The sequence below is a fragment of the Carassius gibelio genome, chromosome A9 (genome assembly GCF_023724105.1).
Source record: "Carassius gibelio isolate Cgi1373 ecotype wild population from Czech Republic chromosome A9, carGib1.2-hapl.c, whole genome shotgun sequence".
In the NCBI taxonomy this organism is placed as follows: Eukaryota; Metazoa; Chordata; class Actinopteri; order Cypriniformes; family Cyprinidae; genus Carassius; species Carassius gibelio.
The window spans coordinates 8,544,521-8,565,491 of NC_068379.1; positions in this window are offsets into that span (position 1 = coordinate 8,544,521).

Consider the following 20,971-nt stretch of genomic DNA (forward strand, 5'->3'; position numbering starts at 1 on the left):
TAGGGTCCTTGACCAATTAAAATTAAACGGATACTGTACTTGACTAAGTATACAGAAAAAAATATAGATCTCCTGGAAGATTTGTTTTGTTTGGATGATTCTAGAGACCTTCATTATTATGTGTATATATATATATATATATATATATATATATATATATATATATGTATGTATGTGTATATATTTCTTTGGGAGGGTTAAACAATTGTAGCCATGCTTCCTGGAACAGCCTCATGTGACCGGAAGGAAGTGAATAACTTATTTTTTTTTTCTTGAAATCCTTTATTTAGTGTTGATTGCCTGTCATTGAGAAATAAAACTAACATTTAGTTAATCAAAAATACTTACAAAAGGAAAATGACAACTATAAACTGTGGCATAGTTGCCGGTGGGCTTAAATGGGTCGACTGATTTGTGTGAGTGACCAAATAAAAAAGCTGAAAACGTTATTGTGTAAATCAGATAAAATAGAGATTTTATATGCAGGGATTGTCTAATGTGCCTTGCATGATGGTAAAATAAATAAATTACTTAATTAAAAAAATCAAGTAAAATTTAGGCTAGGTTACTTTACACAAGTAATTTATGTAGCACATTTCATACACACTGAATTGTTATTGAAAGGGCTTTTCGTATGAAAAAGAACATACAAATAAAAAAAAAAAAAACAGAATTATAATAATATAATGACAAATGGAAAATCAAATAATGCATCCAATAATGACTGTAGAATAGTGAAAAAATGAGAATAGTATCTTTGATACAAACCCAGATTTCATAATCTGGTCTGGTCATAATTTCATAATCATCTTACCTATACAATCGGACACAATATGCAGTCATATATATATATATATATATATATATATATATATATATATATATATATATATATATATATATATATATATACAGCAAAAGATAAAAGTCAAAATCATCTTTGAAAGATGTATTTTTCAATCATAATTCTGACCCACTAAAGAGTTTACACAGCTCCTCTACTGACAGTGCACGGGATCACATCCTGTGTACTTACCGCATCCCACTAACTGAGAGCACACAGCTCATGAATATTAATTAGATCATGCGAAGTTCGCCCAGTAAGCTTGCCTGATTGGCTGAAAGGCAGACACTGGTAAACAGGTGGTCAGACTCAGCTATGGCATTAACGATCCTGTTTGTGAAAAGGCGGAACTCATCAATACTATTGGGCTACTTAGGATACGTGCGTGGAGCTTCCTAATTAATATTCTTGATATATTCAGATTAAGGCAGTTACTTGGACCATAGCAGCATATGCAGGACTGAACCGGCAGGAGGCTCTGCTCTCCGCGCAATGAAAAGACAACTGCTGCCTTTTTCACAAAACTTTGTCTGCATAGCTTAATATGCTCACTTTCATCAGCTCACTGTTATTTCAAGTTATTTACAATTTTAAATTCATTGTCAAGCTTATTGTTTTGTGTATCGGTATGTCTTAAATATTGTGTATGGTAGCCTATTCGTGTAACTGCAGCCGTCTGTGTGATGTTTCTACACCTGCACACAGCCACACAAATTTGCTGCTCAAAAATACCCGTGGTTCAAGAAAAGTTATTTTTTATTTTTTATTTATTTTTTTAAATAAAACTATAAGAGTCACAATACATTTTTAGCAGCTGAGCTGAATAACCTAGAATTTTCCTTCAAGTGTTGTACGTTTGCTCACACAAATGGATTGAGGTCACATTCTGAAAGAGAGCAAGCACATTTTCCCAGTCTAATCCAGTCTGCTGATATCTAGTGTTGTGTTTGCTAAAACGGTCTGTGCTGTCACTGTTGACTCATATCTGAGAGTGCGTTCTTTTCATCAAAAGCTGAGGTCAGCATCTGTATCAGCAAAGATAGAGCTGGAAATGAGCCATAGGTTTGATATGTCTTCTCACAAACGATGGCAGCATAAACAGAAGTGATCTGTTGATTATCTCAAGATGGATGAATATTTTAGTTGTTTGTTTGCTTGTTTTTAATGAAGAAAATCCAGAAATATAATTGAGTTTTAGTAAGGGATTTTAAGGAGGAAATAGATGCATTAGCCACCCAGCAAGCTGAGAATAAAAATATCCTGTTAAATGATGGTAAGAATTCAGCAGTGGTTGCCAGGTGTTTTACAGCTTAAGAAATATTACTGTAATACATGTTCTGTTCATTGTTTGTTCATGTTAGTTAATACATTAACTAATTAACCAAATTGTAAAGTGTTACCCATATATTTAATTATGAGATATAATAATACATTATAACCAAATCTGCTTTCTATCTTACAATTTACTGATAACTCTGGAGCCCCTTAGGGGCCATGGAGACGAACATGCGTTCCTCAGACAAAAGTCTCTCGCAAAGTTTCTAGATGCAAACGTTTTTTGACACAACACAAAAGCATTGAACTATATAAGCCACGTGAAGAATAAGAGTTCATCGTCCAGTGCCCTGTCCATAAAACCTGGTTCATAAACAAAACAAGAAAGGGTAACACTTTAGAATAAGGTTCCATTAGTTAATGTTAGTTAATGTATTAATTAACATGAACAAACAATGAATAATACATTTATTACTGTATTTATTCATCTTTGTTAATGTTAGTTAATGAAAATACAGTTATTCATTGTTAGTTCATGGTAATTCACAGTGCATTAACTAATGTTAACAAGCACAACTTTTGATTTAAATAATGCATTAGTAAATGTTGAAATTAACATGAACTAAGACTTATAAATGCTGTAGAAGGATTGTTCTTGCTTAGTTCATGTTAACGAAAGTAGTTAACTAACATTAACTAATGGAACCTTATTCTAAAGTGTTACCCAAGAAAGATAAAACTCCTTTGGGGTAACACACACTACCACACACTAAAAACACTAAATGAATGTAATAGCAAGTTAATACTTTAGGTAGCACAAAACTGTTAAATACTTATAATTAAGACGAAACAAATCTATATAAATAAAATATGATCAGGAAGGTACTTTCGGAAATGCCCTTTTCCCAAAATGATATAGTAATTCACATTTTAACTTGCCAAACCCATCAAGTTTTACATAAAATTACACATAATTCCATATAATGTGATTTTAAACCATTTATTGTTTCTTACCATACTGTATAAGTTAAGGTAGCTCACAGTTTATCAATAAACATATTTTATGGTATTCTTTTTCTCCTTCTGCAAAAATGACAAACACTTTATTTATTAATTTACTAATTTATTAATTTATCTATTTTGCATTTTTAACAGTGATGTGCAATTGAAGCACATGCTAACTTGTTCACACTGGTTGACATTGTTAGCAGCATTGAGATAGTCCTCAAATACTCAGCTGCTATCAAAAGCACAGCTGAGTTTTAATATTCATATTACTGTTTTCACAGTGGCATTTGGCATTGGTTCCACCATCCTAACCTAAGATTTATGCATAAATGTATAAATTCTATCAATTTCTATGTACACTGCTTCTATTGAATTTACACGGGATGTACAAATGTTAGGTTGTCATGCACATAACAGTTTTGTGAGATCTATTGCAGCATGCCGTGCTGCCACACTGTTCAATCAGATGCAAGGGACAAGATGAGGCAGCGAGCAGGTGGCATAACGGCTCATATTTACAGATGAGTTAGAGTATGATTGTTTAAATCATGTTGTCATCATAAAATCAACCAGTCTGTGTTGCATTATGGTCTCAGGATTATTCATGCTGTTTCCACACAAGTTGAACATCTTTCCACAGTGGCTCATTGACAGTCGTGTGAAGATTTCGGCTGGTTTTAAAAAGCCTGCAGAATTACAAAAATGTGTTTTTTATTATTTTTTTTAAATATTCGATCTCAGTATAATGTGAATGGATTCAGAAAAACAAAAGTGGTACAAATGATGTCAAATAATGCTGCTGGTCGCTTCATCTTGACTCAGCTATGTTCAGTTTCATCTGTTTGGGAATCCTGCCGATGGACAGACTTCATCATAAATTTTCCATCAATCATAAAAAGATGATGAATAATTTAGCACACTATATTAGAATGGCTCTCATTCTAATGCTTTCTATATTTCTCAGACTTAGATGTGTCTTTTAGGGAGTTATTTGTGTGAAAGACAGAAGAGACAGATAAGGATGAGACTGGAATCTGTTATTTGCTTTATTGAATTATTTCATGCATTTTAGTCACAACAATAAAGAACAGTGACCTTGTTCTCTATTCACAGCCCTCCTCAGCTCAAACACACACACACACACACACACACACACACACACACACACACACACCACTGCATTCGGTACATTAGACTCTTTCAGATGTAAATGTGTGCTGGCACATAAAAGCAGTAGAAGGAATGTTAATTGCTAATAATGTTTTGTAAACATTAATCAAGCTTTTTTGGACTCTGTAACAGAAACAGATTATATTATATTAATGTAAAATCTTGTCTCATAGAATTATTAAAGGTTTAAATTTAGTTCAGATTTCTCTTTCTTTTATTTAAGATTTCACTTTCAACTTACACTCACCTGTCCCTGATCATTGAGGCCAAAGAAGGTTCTTCAGATTATAAAAAGGTAAGAAAGAGATGGTTCTTTAAAGAACCTTTGACTGAATGGTTCTATGTGGAACCAATAATGTTTTTTCCATAGCATTGCTTGAATCTCCTTTATTTTTAAGAGTAAACCAATGTTAATGTCAATGTCAATGTTTTTTTTTTACTAATGCTTAGCCTGTCTAAACAAAATGGTGGGGGAAATAAGTAATATTAAATATGTAGGTTATAGAATTCCAACGGGAAATATTTTAAGTTATCAGTGTTTATTATTTTTTTTCTCTCTCTCTCAGTAGTTTGTTGCTGTTTTTCTGTGACTTCTATTAAGTTTGTCTACAGCTGCATCCTAATTTGCAGACTTCTTCTACTCTCTGCATGCACTTGGAATGGTGGAAATTCTAAATGACAATAATATTTTGAATTCATTCTTTCTATTTTTCTTTATTTAAAGAAGAATTCAGAGTAAAGCATAACAGATTATAAACTTCAGTACCAGTGACACAAACATCACGTATTGATTGGGTCAAATCTGTTGTTTTACCTTTTAAGATAACACTTTTATAAGTTACCAACATCTAAATGCTTGCCTTCATACTTGCCTCAGCTGTTTTCTAGCGCTCCTCTTCCTCTGATGAAATGACAGCTATGAATTTCATTTCAAGCAGCTTCTCTGGGCTCAAAATAAGTTCAGACTGAGCTACAGTGGACTGTTAAGCACACTGACATTTATAACTATACAAATGATAAAAGAGGACTTTGTTGTTCTGTGTGGGATGCATGAACTAATGCGTAATAAACATTAAAAAGCATTTAAAGGTATTCATTAGGTATTCATCATCAGTCACTAAGGGCGAATCAGTGTTAAGGCTGTACTGTAGAGAGGGGTCAAAGGTGAACACTCTTACAGTCATCATCAATCACAGGCAGCATTAAAGCATACAGAATACAAAACCACAAAGAGACTCTACAAGCTATTGTGTCAGTGAAATAATTTCACAGACTTCCCAGCATGCTCTCTTTTCTAGAACTGTAGAGGATTTCTACATTTTTGCCCATTATTGGAGCACCGAGCCTATATATCCCAGGATCAATAACTAGAGGGGGAGGTGAAAGAGTCTGCAAGTGAATCTGGCCCTGGTTCACATTAATGGATCCAGAGAGCAGAGCATCTGATGTGTAAATCAAGTTCTTCCTCCAGTATCTGCCTTTTATACACAGTTAAATGAGCACACATCAGTAGATCCACAACTTTATCTTTACAGCACAATTTTGCAACACAATATTTAGCACAACCATTGAGGAAACAAACACACATTTCAGCTTCAATGATCCTGATAATGGTAAAATGCATTAACAGAAAGTTTGTGTATGTGCAAAAAAAAAAAATATATACAGTATTGTTCAAAATAATAGCAGTACAATGTGACTAACCAGAATAATCAAGGTTTTTCATATATTTTTTTATTGCTACGTGGCAAACAAGTTACCAGTAGGTTCAGTAGATTCTCAGAAAACAAATGAGACCCAGCATTCATGATATGCACGCTCTTAAGGCTGTGCAATTGGGCAATTAGTTGAATTAGTTGAAAGGGGTGTGTTAAAAAAAATAGCAGTGTGGCATTCAATCACTGAGGTCATCAATTTTGTGAAGAAACAGGTGTGAATCAGGTGGCCCCTATTTAAGGATGAAGCCAACACTTGTTGAACATGCATTTGAAAGCTGAGGAAAATGGGTCGTTCAAGACATTGTTCAGAAGAACAGCGTACTTTGATTAAAAAGTTGATTAGAGAGGGGAAAACCTATAAAGAGGTGCAAAAAATGATAGGCTGTTCAGCTAAAATGATCTCCAATGCCTTAAAATGGAGAGCAAAACCAGAGAGACGTGGAAGAAAACGGAAGACAACCATCAAAATGGATAGAAGAATAACCAGAATGGCAAAGGCTCAGCCAATGATCACCTCCAGGATGATCAAAGACAGTCTGGAGTTACCTGTAAGTACTGTGACAGTTAGAAGACGTCTGTGTGAAGCTAATCTATTTTCAAGAATCCCCCGCAAAGTCCCTCTGTTAAAAAAAAGGCATGTGCAGAAGAGGTTACAATTTGCCAAAGAACACATCAACTGGCCTAAAGAGAAATGGAGGAACATTTTGTGGACTGATGAGAGTAAAATTGTTCTTTTTGGGTCCAAGGGCCACAGGCAGTTTGTGAGACGACCCCCAAACTCTGAATTCAAGCCACAGTACACAGTGAAGACAGTGAAGCATGGAGGTGCAAGCATCATGATATGGGCATGTTTCTCCTACTATGGTGTTGGGCCTATTTATCGCATACCAGGGATCATGGATCAGTTTGCATATGTTAAAATACTTGAAGAGGTCATGTTGCCCTATGCTGAAGAGGACATGCCCTTGAAATGGTTGTTTCAACAAGACAATGACCCAAAACACACTAGTAAACGGGCAAAGTCTTGGTTCCAAACCAACAAAATTAATGTTATGGAGTGGCCAGCCCAATCTCCAGACCTTAATCCAATTGAGAACTTGTGGGGTGATATCAAAAATGCTGTTTCTGAAGCAAAACCAAGAAATGTGAATGAATTGTGGAATGTTGTTAAAGAATCATGGAGTGGAATAACAGCTGAGAGGTGCCACAAGTTGGTTGACTCCATGCCACACAGATGTCAAGCAGTTTTAAAAAACTGTGGTCATACAACTAAATATTAGTTTAGTGATTCACAGGATTGCTAAATCCCAGAAAAAAAAAATGTTTGTACAAAATAGTTTTGAGTTTGTACAGTCAAAGGTAGACACTGCTATTTTTTTGAACACACCCCTTTCAACTAATTGCCCAATTGCACAGCCTTAAGAGCGTGCATATCATGAATGCTGGGTCTTGTTTGTTTTCTGACAATCTACTGAACCTACTGGTAACTTGTTTGCCACGTAGCAATAAAAAATATACTAAAAACCTTGATTATTCTGGTTAGTCACATTGTACTGCTATTATTTTGAACAATACTGTATATATAAAATATATATATACAATTAGTCATTTACGAATGAAACAGGTAAGATTTCTGCATTCAAAAAAGCATGGCATACTTTATTATTAACTTCTAATCTATTTACATTTAAATAATCACATTTTCAAAATGCACATTAGAACCTGTTCATTGTGAAACAAATGTATAGTGTTATAATAAAAACTGTACACGTAAACTGGTGCCCCGCAATCATAAAAAATATTATTCTGACTTGAATAAATCCATTTAAGTTAATTTTTTTTTACTGTGTGAATATTGTTTATTGTGCATTCAAAACACATTCGGTTTGTTATTACTGTAATCTTATCAGTTTAATTTATTTATGACTGTCATATGCATCACAAGTTCATTAGTTCATTTGTGTGTGTAAAACAAGTGGACGGACATTTTAATTGCAATTCAAATACATAAATCCTAAAGGGACAGTTCATACCAAAATGAACAATCAAGATATTTTGAAGAATGTGGGTGAAACCACATTAGATATTCATAGTATTTTTTGGCAGTCAATGATTACCAGCAGTTTTTTGGTTACCAACATTCTTCAAAATATCTTCTTTTTATGTTAAACAGAAAAAAAAAACTTTAAGGTCAGTAAATAATGACAGAATTTTCCTTTTCTGAACGAACTGTGCCTATAAATTTAGACCCATGTTATTTATTTATTATTTATTTATAAATAACCTTGACAACCAAAGTTCTGTACAGACAGAAGCCTAATTGAGCAAAGTGACACAGAGAGTGAGATACACTGTCGAGACATCTCACCATGTTTATAATCTGCAATATGGAGAACTGTGTTTGTTCAGCATCAGTGGGACATCCTAATGCAGATCAATGATCAATGAACTCAGGGCATTACAATTATTCACAACCCCCAACATGAGGGGGCCACTAATTATCGTTAAATAAATTCCATCTTTCATATCTTTGTCTTACTTACAGGTTATTTTTGGACACCTGTAGATGTGAAGATATACATTTGAAATGAGCAGATGCTAAACGATATCAGTGTGAGAGATGTCGGGGGTTGAAAGTCCAGGATATAACGTTTGTGTGTTGGAAATGAGCCCTGGAGCCCTGCTGCAGCCCAACACTCAATACAATAATCACCTCTTACAAATCTAGTCTAGTCACACAGCATAGTCTCTGCTCGCACCCATACATCATATTCTATGAATAACATTTATTTTACTTTTTCATTTGCAAACACATTTAAAATTGCTTTAGGAATAGGGGAAAGTAGGGATGGTTGTCAGTTTAACCATTTAGAGATGAGTGATGAAATCAATATTATGCATGATCACCACCTTCTTGATGACAGCTGAATGCTCTGTGAATGAAAAGATAAAGGACAAACATTTGTGAAGTAAGGAAGGGTTATTTTGCATCTAGTTGATAACTGACTTGCAGTCATGTCAATGCAAGTTAAATGACAAAATATGCATTGTTTGAATTTTCTTGTTTCATTTGATATATAAACTCTATCTACTATCCACTGTACTCACAAAAATTATTCTGATTCAAAAGTTTTTTTATTGTTAACATACATATATACATACATACGTTATAATACTTTTTTGTCTTTTTCAAATACAATGTTTCCTTATTGTTTGCTTGTGGCTTTAAAAGAAGCTAGGTTTTGAGTTTGGGGGAATGGGTTCACGGGGATGGTGTAAATATCATTTTGAATTTTTGACAAACTCTTAACTGGCATCTATGTTCTCTATAGCTCAACCAGCAACACTTTAGATTAGGGAACACAAACTCACTATTAACTAAGAGTTTTCTCTCAGTAAGCTCCTAATTTGCTGCTTATTAATGCTAATTAAGATCGTTATTTTAGTAGTTATGTTTTGGGTCGATTAATGGATATAGAATATGGTAATGCAGAATAAGGCATTAATATGTGCTTTCTTTATACGTGCTAATAAACAGCCAGTGTGCTAGTAATATGCATGCTAATAAGCAAGTAGTTAATAGATTGTGTCTAGTGCTGTAAATTTGATCTCTTCTTATTGCTTTTAGCATCAGTTTTGGTTGATGTATCAAAAATAAAGAATAACAGAGTGACTGCAGACTTTTTTCTGTAGTGCAAACTCCTCACGCTGATGCATATTTAAATCTGATTTCATTATTTTCAGATTGCATATTCAGAAAGCACCAGACCCCACTGAGCTATTCATCTCCCTGGTAACTTGTGTCAAGCCCTGTGGGTAAATTCCGCCAGGTTACTCAAACATGCTGACCATGTGTGGAGCGGGACAAATTAGGAAGTACACAGCTAGTTAATGTTTGTTCATCCCAGTTACTGTCCAGGAAATCTAGCAGGGTTGAGAAATCTCATGTTTGCACAGGATGCTGTTCTGCTCTGTTCACGGCTCACATAGACACAAATAACTGCCCATGTCTGACTCTGAGGAGAGAAAGGGGTGCAAGTTTGATTAACAGTGAAAGAACTGCTGTTGTTGACTGTAACATTTTGGTTAAAGTTCTAAATTGATATCATATAGCATTATTTTCACTAAAACATCACTGACTGTCAGTGGAAAACTGAAGGACAACAAGAAACTTCATGTTTCATCAGTGTTAATGATAATGCATTTCCAAAATGCATTATAATCTTCAAACGTCATCTTGATTTTCAGTTGCCTACATTGTGGTAACTTCCAGAAAATTAGCAATTTTTCTCAACATAGAATTTATGCACTTTACTGAAAGCTTCATCTTTCTGCTTTTAAACCCACATGAGGAACATGCCCAAATTATTTTCTGCAGCAATCTACAATATGCCACACATGCATTTGATAGAGCTTAAGCCATATTAAACTCTGAACATTCCTTGAACGCAAGCTCTTCCGTCAGTATGCATGGAATCTTGGGAACAGAGGCAGATATGAAGCCTGTGATCACATGAGAAAACTATTCTGACAGCGTTCAGTGCATGTTATAATAAGGAGTGCCTGCACATATTCATCCAGCAGATATACTGTAGCTGCTTTCCAATGGACTCTTTTCCTTTTGACCTCAAGAGTGACCGTATTTTACCACCCTGCAACTGCAACAAAGGGGGATCCCCCACAATCCCCTGCATCAGCGGCCGGAGCGGTCTGAGAAGGAATGTAGTGATGTCCCAGTGTTCTCCAGCCCCACCCCCATCACTATTAAACCAGAGCCCAGCCTTTGTGTTGCAGGAGCTGGGTGGATTTACAGCGACCCACGCTTCACAAAACACTGGCCGGCCAGGAAGCGCTCACTGAGATCAAACTCAGCACTTTACCAAGCCACTGATGCAAGAAAAACTCAGTCCCAGACTCAGTCTGAACTGGCTAGTTTTGGTTATTTCTGCAGTCACGTGGATGTATTTTGGCATGCTTTTGGCTGTGTCTGGTTTATGACTGTACTGATTGTGAGTAAACTGTTTTGTTACCAAGATGCAGTAAATTGCCAGGCTGCAGACAAGCCTGTTCAAATAACAATGCATTTGTTCTTTGACTTCACACATAAAAAATAAAAAATCTCACATTAAAATAAATGAACATAATAATAATAATGATAAAAATAAATTGATTATCACGCCTCTCACACTTTTGTCTTACATTCAGTTGTTTAATTGGTCTATGACAGCAGAGTGGCAGCATATCTTTCTGAATTAGCAAAAGCCATTTTTATTGGAATTGTTTTGAGAATAACATGAACTTGCCTTTAATTTTTTTCTCTGTCTTGTGAATTAATGTAGTCCTTTTGATAAACTGAGACACACTTGTGTTGAGAGTCAATAATGAATAAGTTCAAATATAAAAGTCTGTAATCATTTACTCACCTTCATGTCGTTCCAAACTTGTATGCCTTTCTTTATTCTGTTCTTTATTCTTTCATTGTATGGATAAAATGTTGCTGAGTAAATGATGACAGAATTGTAATTTCTGGGTGAGCTATGCCTTTAATTCTGAGCTCACCTGACGACCTTCATGTTCAGAGGGCAAGTTAGTCTTTGGCTTTTTAGAAACGCGTCTAGAAGACATAGTTGGACACCTTAAATGGACATATACATGTTGATTATTCATTTTGATTGGATGGGATCAAAGCATTCGCATTTGATGAAGGTATAAAGGTATAAATAAACCATGACTGTCACCTTTTTCTTATAAGAAAATAAATATTCAAAAGACTTTTGTCTCACCTTCATTGAAACAGAAAATTGCCACGATATTAAACAATCTCTATTTGTTCTGCTGTGGTGAACACACAGATACAGTAAAAATATAGTCTGATTAATAAAGGAAGAATGCAAGTGTTAAATGATGCTGCTAATGAGTTTACTTTTTTTTTTTTTTTTTTTTTTTGTTAAGGGAAGTCTGATTCCTTCTAATACTCTAGAAAGGAGTATACAGTATTTAATAATTGTTCGATTTTTAATGTTTGAGAAGACATGGGAATGCGAAACTGTTTTATTTTATTTAAATTATGAGTTTATATATAGTTTTACACATATTTTGCAGGTAGTTTGGCTGGTATGAAAGCGTGTCTTTGCTGAAATTAAACTGGAGCCGAGGTGTCTGGTAACCGCTTTTGTTACTCTTTCAGAGGATCCTCTGTTTCCTCGTCCTGACACATATGGAAATGACTCAAAACTAACTTGATGATGAAATCAATCTGTATGGTGACTGCATACAGCTGACTGATGCTTATGGAGATGAAACCCTAATTTCCTCGTCCTCATTTCTTATCACCATAAAGACTAGTCTAAGCAAATGAGGGATGAGAATGAGAGAGTGTAGTATAGTCATCTAAAATCTCTTTATTCTGGTAACCCATATCTTTTAAAAGCATTTAAAGAAGAATATGTCTGGTTTTGTATGTGGTGGATAAGTTGTTGATACAGAAACACTACTGAATAAATCTATCACCATTGATTGCACTCAGTTTAACAGTGTGTCATTACTTTGCCTGCATCTCACAGACACTGTGCTGATTTACGTTTTGGTTCAGAAACCCCCGTAAGTGATTGTGTGACTGTCAGCAGCTGACACCTGCTATAACAGGTGTAATTGGGGGGGTGGGGGGTGGGGGGTGGGGTTGGTTTGCTGATGGACCATTCAGCATTTTCTGTAAAAAAAATATCTAGACTTGTCTATTTCTCGCTCACTGGATTTTATTATTGTTATTTTATTTATTTATTTGTGACTGACATTAAACTTATAAACTTAAATAAATCACACTGGATTTACAACTGTGTCCCCAAATGGCCTCACGCAGTCCTGGTTAACAAAGCAGCTGTTGTGTGTCTTTAATAATTATCTCCAAGATAAAGTTTAGTTAATGTTGGTCATCATAAACCATGTTTAATCCTCTTTTGAAAGATTTACTTAATGATTCTTGAGCATCTAGCATTACTTGATACTATCAAGATTTATAGAAGAAAAAACTTCAGATTATCAGTCAGTACAAGTCTTTCAAATTAATATTTCTTCCTTTATGAAGAAATTTACCTGATTTGTTGTGAATGTACCATACTGTCTGTACCAAGTTCATAATGCACAGTGCATTGATGACCTCACAATCACATCCCGTCACATTTACTTGCAGGGTCAAATTCTCTGCATAGGTCACATTGTTGGTCTCCAGTCTTTTGTCATGTTGAGAGACTGTAAGTGCACACACAGTGAATCAGAAGTGCTCACACAACAGTGCCATTCACATTCTTCCGGTTTCCTGTGCTATCAGACCAGAGTGTGGGTTGATGAGTCTCCATGCACACAAGGGCCCTGCCATTCAAGGCTTAGATGTCTCTGCTATGACTTTAGATTATTTGGCAATCCTGAAAGGAGAGTGTTTCAGGGAGATACTGGCTTGCAGCAAATAGTTTTTCCACTTTAAGGTGGTGTCAAGGCACAAGAATGTCATGATCTGAGAACAAAATCCTTCCATCCTCAACAGAACAGAACAGAATTCACACCCTCTCTGTACTGATGTTTTTGGCTTTAAACATTATTTACAAATCCTAATGGCTAATATATGTCACAGTTGGTAAAACGTGGCCTCGGGTTTTGCACTATGTGGGTGGAGTGAGTGTGTGTCTTGCGTCAGCACTGATTGTTTCATGTGGGCATATCTGTTAATTGTTCATTATCACCAGCTGCTACTCATTACCCATTCCCTACTTATTGCCCTGTCTTTCGTCTTGTGTTTGTCAAAGCGTTGTATATGAAGTCCCAAGTGTTACTTACTGATTCTCTCGTTCCTGTTTCATGTTTCTTCTCGTCGCTGGATTGTCTTGTCTCAGAATTCCATCCACTCCTCAACTCCCACGGACTTCATCACTCACCTTCACGGCTCTCCCACTGCAGTTCCTGTGTCATGCTCTCCTGCTGCCTACTCACCACCATGCCATGGATCACCCGTGAGCATTGTCACTTCCCGGATCACTACCAGATCTGCAAGATTCACCCAGCCTCCTGTCTTTGTGTTATTTGTTTGTCTGACTGTTTAATAAATTCTTATTACTCACACTTGCTTCCTCACCTCCTTCCATACGTTACAGAACGCTCTGACCAACATGGAGGCAGCGAGTTCTGCTTCTCTCACGGACTTTATTCACCACAGCGTCATCCACATCGATCAGCAGCAGGAGAGTATAGTCAACACCGGACCCGCTGTCCAAGTGATGGTGACAAAGGTGTCTGAGCTCAGATCCAGGACATCCCCGAAAACCACTACCGGCCCGAACCTCATCTTCCGGTGCTACTCTGGTGAGCCTAATTACAGCAGAAAATTCTTGACAAAGTGTTCCATGCATTTATCCCTACAGCCTCGCACCTTTGAGATGGAGGAGTCCAAGGTGGCATTTGTCCTAACACTACTCTCTGGTAGGGCCGCTCTGTGGGGAACAGCGGTGTGGGAGAACCACGACCCATGCTGCACCTCATTCCACTCCCTCTCCGAGGAGATGAAGAGGGTGTTAGATCGGACTGTGGCCAGCAAGGAAGCGGCCCGTGAGCTCGTGGATCTCAAGCAAAGAAATCTCTCCATGGCCGACTATTCCATCAAGTTTCCCACCTTGGCGGCTGCGTGCAAATGGAACGAGGAGGCGCAGTGGGATGTATTCCTGCATGGGTTGGCTGACCGTGTTCACAAAGAGATCTACCTCCTCGAGATGCCACCCAAACTCCACGGACTCATCGACTTGGTGATCCGTGTGGACGCTCGGATTAACCGTTTGGGTTGAAAGACCAGTCACACATGCCTTCTCAGTACCCCGGAGAGTGGCAACTCGAGCCGGGAGAACATGGTCGGTCCCGTTGTCGATCACGAACCCATGCAGGTGGGTAAAGCTCGACTGTCCCGGGAGGAGAGAGAGAGGCGGAGGTCCCAAGAACTGTGTCTCTACTGCAGTTGCTCTGGACATCTTCTGTTCACATGTCCGGTAAAAGAGTCAGCCCGGTAGTAAGTTTGAAGTTACTATCGGGTGGGATCTCCACCAGGAAGTCATCAACAGCACCAACTCTACTTCCGGTGAAACTGCGGTGGGCCAACAACACTCACACCTGTCACAGCCTTCCGGATTCAAGGTAATTTCATTGACAATTGCCTTGCACATCACCTGAAACTTCCTATCCTTCCCCTGTCACATCAGATTACCGTCAGCGCACTCAGAGACAAGGAACTGCCGTATGTCACCCACACTACAGGACCCATGACTCTCCTCACCTCTGGCAATCACACCAAAACCCTATCCCTTCTCCTCATGGACTCCCCTGTGGCACCCATTGTGTTAGGTCATCCCTGGTTGGTCAAGCACAACCCACGAGTGGACACCATCACCTTGTGGAGTGAACATTGTCATGAGTCTTGTCTGGCTTCTGCTTGTCCTGCTGTGTCTGTTTCTGTCTTTCAGGAAGAGACTACGGTTTTTTCAAACATGCCCGCGGAGTAGCTGGACCTGAAGGAAGTGTTCAGTAAGTCCCGTGCTGCTTCTGTCCCTCCGCATCGTCCCTATGACTGTGCCATACAGATAGTTCCAGGTAAGTCCCCGCCTAAAGGAAACTCCACTCCCTTTCCATTCTGGAGAGGGAGGCCATGGAGAAATATATTTCTGATTCTCTGGCATCGAGGTTCATCCACCCTTCCTCTTCTCCAGCGGAGGCAGGATTATTTTTTTGTTGGTAAGAAGGATGGTTCCCTGCGACCTTGTATTGATTACCGAGAGCTGAACAACATCACGGTTAAAGAATACCTATCCTTTGCCGTTGATGTCTTCAGCATTCGAGAGGTTACAGGGAGCAACCATCTTCACATATTTGGATTTACGTAACGCTTATCGTTTGGTCCACATCAGGAAGGGAGATGAGTGGAAAACCGTCTTTAACACCCCTAGAGGGCACCTTGAATACTTCATGATGTCGTTTGGGCTCTCCAACTCGCTAGGGGTTTTCCATGCACTTGTGAATGACGAGTTGAGAGACATGGTAGATCAGTTTATATATGTTTACCTGGATGACATACTGATTTTTTTCTTCATCTCTCCAGGAACAGGTGCAAGACCACAGACCAGTGCTCCAGAGGTTATTAGAGAATGGGCTTTTTGTCAAGGCGGAGAAATGCGTATTCCATGCACAGTCTGTTCCCTTCCTAGGGTACATCGTCTCATCTGAGGGAATACGTATGGATCCTGACAAAGTTAAGGCTGTGATAGATTGGCCAAGTCCAGATTCCTGTAAGGCCCTACAGCGGTTTCTGGGGTTCGCCAATTTTTATCTGCGTTTTATTCGTAATTTCAGCCTAGTAGTCTCATATCTGACCGCCTTGACCTCCCCCAGTACTGCGTTCTGGTGGTCTAATACAGCCGAAGCAGGCAGGCAGGCTCTGTGGGCATTTTTTTTTTTTTCGGTTGCTTTGATTTTTCCCTATCGTACCGCCCGGGTTCCAAAAACGTCAAACCCGATGTCTTTTTGATCCTTCCGAATGCCCGGTGACTCCCGAGTGCATTTTACCTGAGAGTATAGTCATCTCATCACTCACATGGGAGGTCGAATCGGAGGTCAAAACGGCCTTAGAAGGGGTAATGCCTCCGCCCGGGTGCCCACCCAATCGGTTGTTTGTGCCGGAGGAGTTATGGTCCTACGTTATTCAGTGGGGTCACTGCTCTAATGTAGCTTGTCACCCAGAGATAAGCCACACCAAGTGCTTCATAAAGCAACGATTCTGGTGGCCACTGATGGCTCGTGACGTTCACAATTTTGTTTTGGCCTGCTCAGTTTGCGCCAGTGGTAAGTCATCTAACTGACCTCCAGATGGGCTTCTTCAACCGCTGTCTGTCCCTTCGATACCCTGGTCCCACATTGCTCTAGATTTTGTTACCATCCTCCCGCCCTCTAATGGCATGATGGTCGTTTTGACCATAGTGGACTGATTCTCGAACGCAGCACATTTCATTCCCTTGCCCAAATTACCTTCAGCCAAGGAGACAGTGGTCACTGTTAATGACCACATATTTCGGTAACATGGCCTCCCGGTAGATGTGGTTTCTGACAGGGGATCCCAATTTGTGTCCAAATTTTGGAAAGAGTTTTGTAAATTGTTGGGAGCTACGGTTAGTCTGTCTTCGGGTTATCACCCACAGAGCAACGGTCAGTCTGAGCGGGCCAACCAAGATTTAGAGAGAATGTTGCGATGTTTAGTTTCCAAGAATCCTTCTTCCTGGAGCCAAAAACTCTCTATGGTTGAGTACGCTCACAACTCATTACCAGTGTCAGCCACGGGCCTCTCTCCATTTCAGTGTAGCATAGGTTACTAGCCACCTGTTTTTCCTAGTCTGGAATCTGATGTCACAGTCCTCTCCGCTCATGCTTTTGTCCAGTGGTGTCACCCCACCTCGACCAGAGCCCATGAGACTCTGCTCCAGGTGAGGGCGTGCACCAAGGCCAAGGCCGATCGCCACCGGTCGAAGCCTCCCATATACATCATGGGTCAAAATGTGTGGCTTTCTACTAACAACATTCCGCTCCGTTCCGTTTTTTAATAAGTTAGCTCCCAAATTTATTGGCCAGTTCCCTGTCCCCAAGATCGTTAGTCCGGTGACAGTCCACCTCAGACTACCTCCGGCGTACAGGAGGATTCATCCCATCTTCCATGTATCCAAAGCCCGTGTTTTATTCACAAATTAACCCGTCCACCCCGGTTCCCCCACCGCCGCAACTGGTAGATGGGAAACCGGTCAATCGCATTCTGGACTCGAGGCGGAGGGGACGAGGATTCCAGTACTTGGTGGACTGGGAGGGTTATGGTCCGGAGGATAGGAGTTAGGTACCTGCTAGGGACATACTGGATCACTCCCTGATTGATAATTACAATCCACAGGTAGGGCCATCTGAGAACTCCAGGAGGCGTTCCTAGAGGGGAGGGTACTGTCACGGTTGGTAAACCATGGCCTTACTTCCTGATTCTCTCGTTCCTGTTTCATGTTCCTCTCATTGATGGATTGATTTGTCTCAGAATTCCATCCACTCCTCAACTCCCACGGACTTCACCACTCACCTTCACGGCTCTCCCACTGCAGTTCCTGCGTCATGCTCTCCTGCTGCCTACTCACCACCATGCCCTGGATCACCCGTGAGCATTGTCACTTCCCGGATTGCTACCAGACCTGCAAGATTCACCCAGCCTCCTGTCTTTGTGTTATTTGTTTGTCTGACTTTTTAATAAATTCTTATTACTTGCTCTTGCTTCCTCACCTCCTTCCATACGTTAAAATATATGATTCTATTTGATCATGTACTGGTTTTCATATTCAATATTCCTGCACCTCAGAGAATGTCATAATACAGGATAACACAGGCAACACTTCAACTCTTCCATCTTCCAGCAAACCACATGTCTTAACCACAGGAGGATCCTAACATATTGATCAGCAGAGGTGAAGATATTGTTTTTCAGTCATGGATGACGGTTATTAATTTCCTGAAATAGACCATTTATGGTAACACTCTTTGTGGTAAAATGATGATGATGATGATATACTTTATGCACCAGCCTGGATGAGAACTGATGACTGCATACGCTGTGTGTGTGTGTGATCTCATGTTGTTTCATTGCCAGGAAGAGTTTTTCCAAATAAAAATATTATAATCCGCACCTGTTTAGTGCAGCATCACAGACTAATGGGATTTTTGTGGTGGACTAGCAAATACATTCAAACAATAATTAAGTTAGTATGTACTCCAATGCCAATATATTTACAGATATAAGACAAATCTGAGGGTCAAATGCCTAAATATAATTTTAGATATTGGGTGTCTGAAATAAACTAAGATTCATGTTTAAGATTTATATATACATATCTAATGTCACAGCTGCTGACTATCATCTGTGTGCTCTTTATCAGGATCACATTATTTGGTTCACACTTGATCGACTAACCATTCATATAGACAGCACGGGATCGGTGCTTCCCTCGGCCTGACACGAGCGCATCTTACATTTTAGCCATATTAGTGACCGCTCTATCCTTAAATCTAAAAATCATTCAGATGCGGTAGACAGCCCTCTACAGTGCAAGCCCACAACTCAAAGCAATAAACCGAGAATGCTCTCATTAGACTAGACGACTAGACTGTATCCACCGCAAGTGCGCCCTTCAGTCGCATAGTAAACTCAATTTGTCTTTATTTACTATCAGAGAAAAGACATAAACAGATTTTACATAACAGATTAAAGGATTGTTGTGTAGCGTAGCCTATGCACAGTAGTGCATGTCGGGCCTACCAACAAAACTTTTTATTGTTTTTGTTTTTTATTAAAATTGTACATTTACATTTTTAAGCTTTATAAGTGCAGGTTTTACAGATTTAAGTCATGAAAAAGTAAAACGATACGGATGATTTACCTGTATACCAATATAATAAACTGGCCTTGTCCAAAATGTTAACATTAGCCCTTCTTTTCCTCCTCCAGGTCCACACTTTGGTAGCATAATGACAAATAGGTCCTGTCCCAAATTGCACTTTAAGCCTTTTCAGTCTTCCTCCAATTGCAAACTTTAGTGATGTAATGCTGCTTTGACTATCAATTAGAGACACTGCTTCAGTTTGGGCTTGGGAGACTTGCACATTGAGGGCACAAAATTTAACTCATGAGCAACTTTCTCAAAACTAAAATGAAGAATGGGATGCCCTATAGCCTTAAGGACTTCTCTTGTATCCATATACAGCAGAAACTGCAAGTCTGCAGGCTGCAAGTGCATAGTGTGCCATTTGGAAAAGGGCCACTCAAGTTCTATAGACAATGACTTGGGGATGGTTGCATTTAAAGGGTTAGTTCACCCAAAAATCTAAATTATGTCATTAATAACTCACCCTTCATGTCGTTCCAAACCCGTGATACCTGTCGTTCATCTTCGTAACACAGTTTAAGATATTTTAGATTTACTCCGAGAGCTCTCAGTCCCTCCATTGAAGCTGTGTGTACGGTCTACTGTCCATGTCCAGAAAGGTAAAAAAAACATAATCAAAGTAGTCCATGTGACATCAGAGGGTCAGTTAGAATTGTTGAAGCATCGAAAATACATTTTAGTCCAAAAATAGCAAAAACTACGACTTTATTCAGCATTGTCTTCTCTTCCGTGTCTGTGTGAGAGAGTTCAAAACACTGCAGTGTAGTGATATCCGGTTCGCGAATGAATCATTCGATGTAACCAGATCTTCTTGAACCAGTTCACCAAATCGAACTGAATTGTTTAAAATGGTTCCCATCTCCAATTGGTTATTTGTTATCGGTTACAATTTAACATAGAGGCTAATTTTATGCAACTAGCCCCAGATATCGCATAGACATTGCCATTTGAACATATATGAATGAATGGGTGAAATTGTAACGATAACTGTATGGCAGCTTTAGTCCAGTCCTACAGTTAAAGAAATCATATTTTTGTAAAAGTTATTGTAATGCTCATTGTGAGAGTTTGACAGTGAAGTCCACTAAGCTGTAGTGTCATTTTAGTTTTTAGAAGGGTGCATAATTCTACTCTAGTAATTAATAATGAGTAATTATCCAATATAATGTTTTTTGACATGAGTGACAAAGATTAATGATGTACATCAACTTGCAATAAGTGATATGCAGATGAGCAGGGGCACAATGTTTGCAGTCTGAGTGCAGACAGTGATCTGTGACCAAACACCGCTGTACACCACAGAGAATTTATACAATACATTTTAATGATATGAAAACATTAAGTATATTGTATTTTTAATTACATAATTTAATTATCAAAAAATGTAATTACATTTTCAAGATCTAAATGAATACCCAGAATGTGTATGCGCACAGATTTCACTTATGAATATTAACTTTGACAAT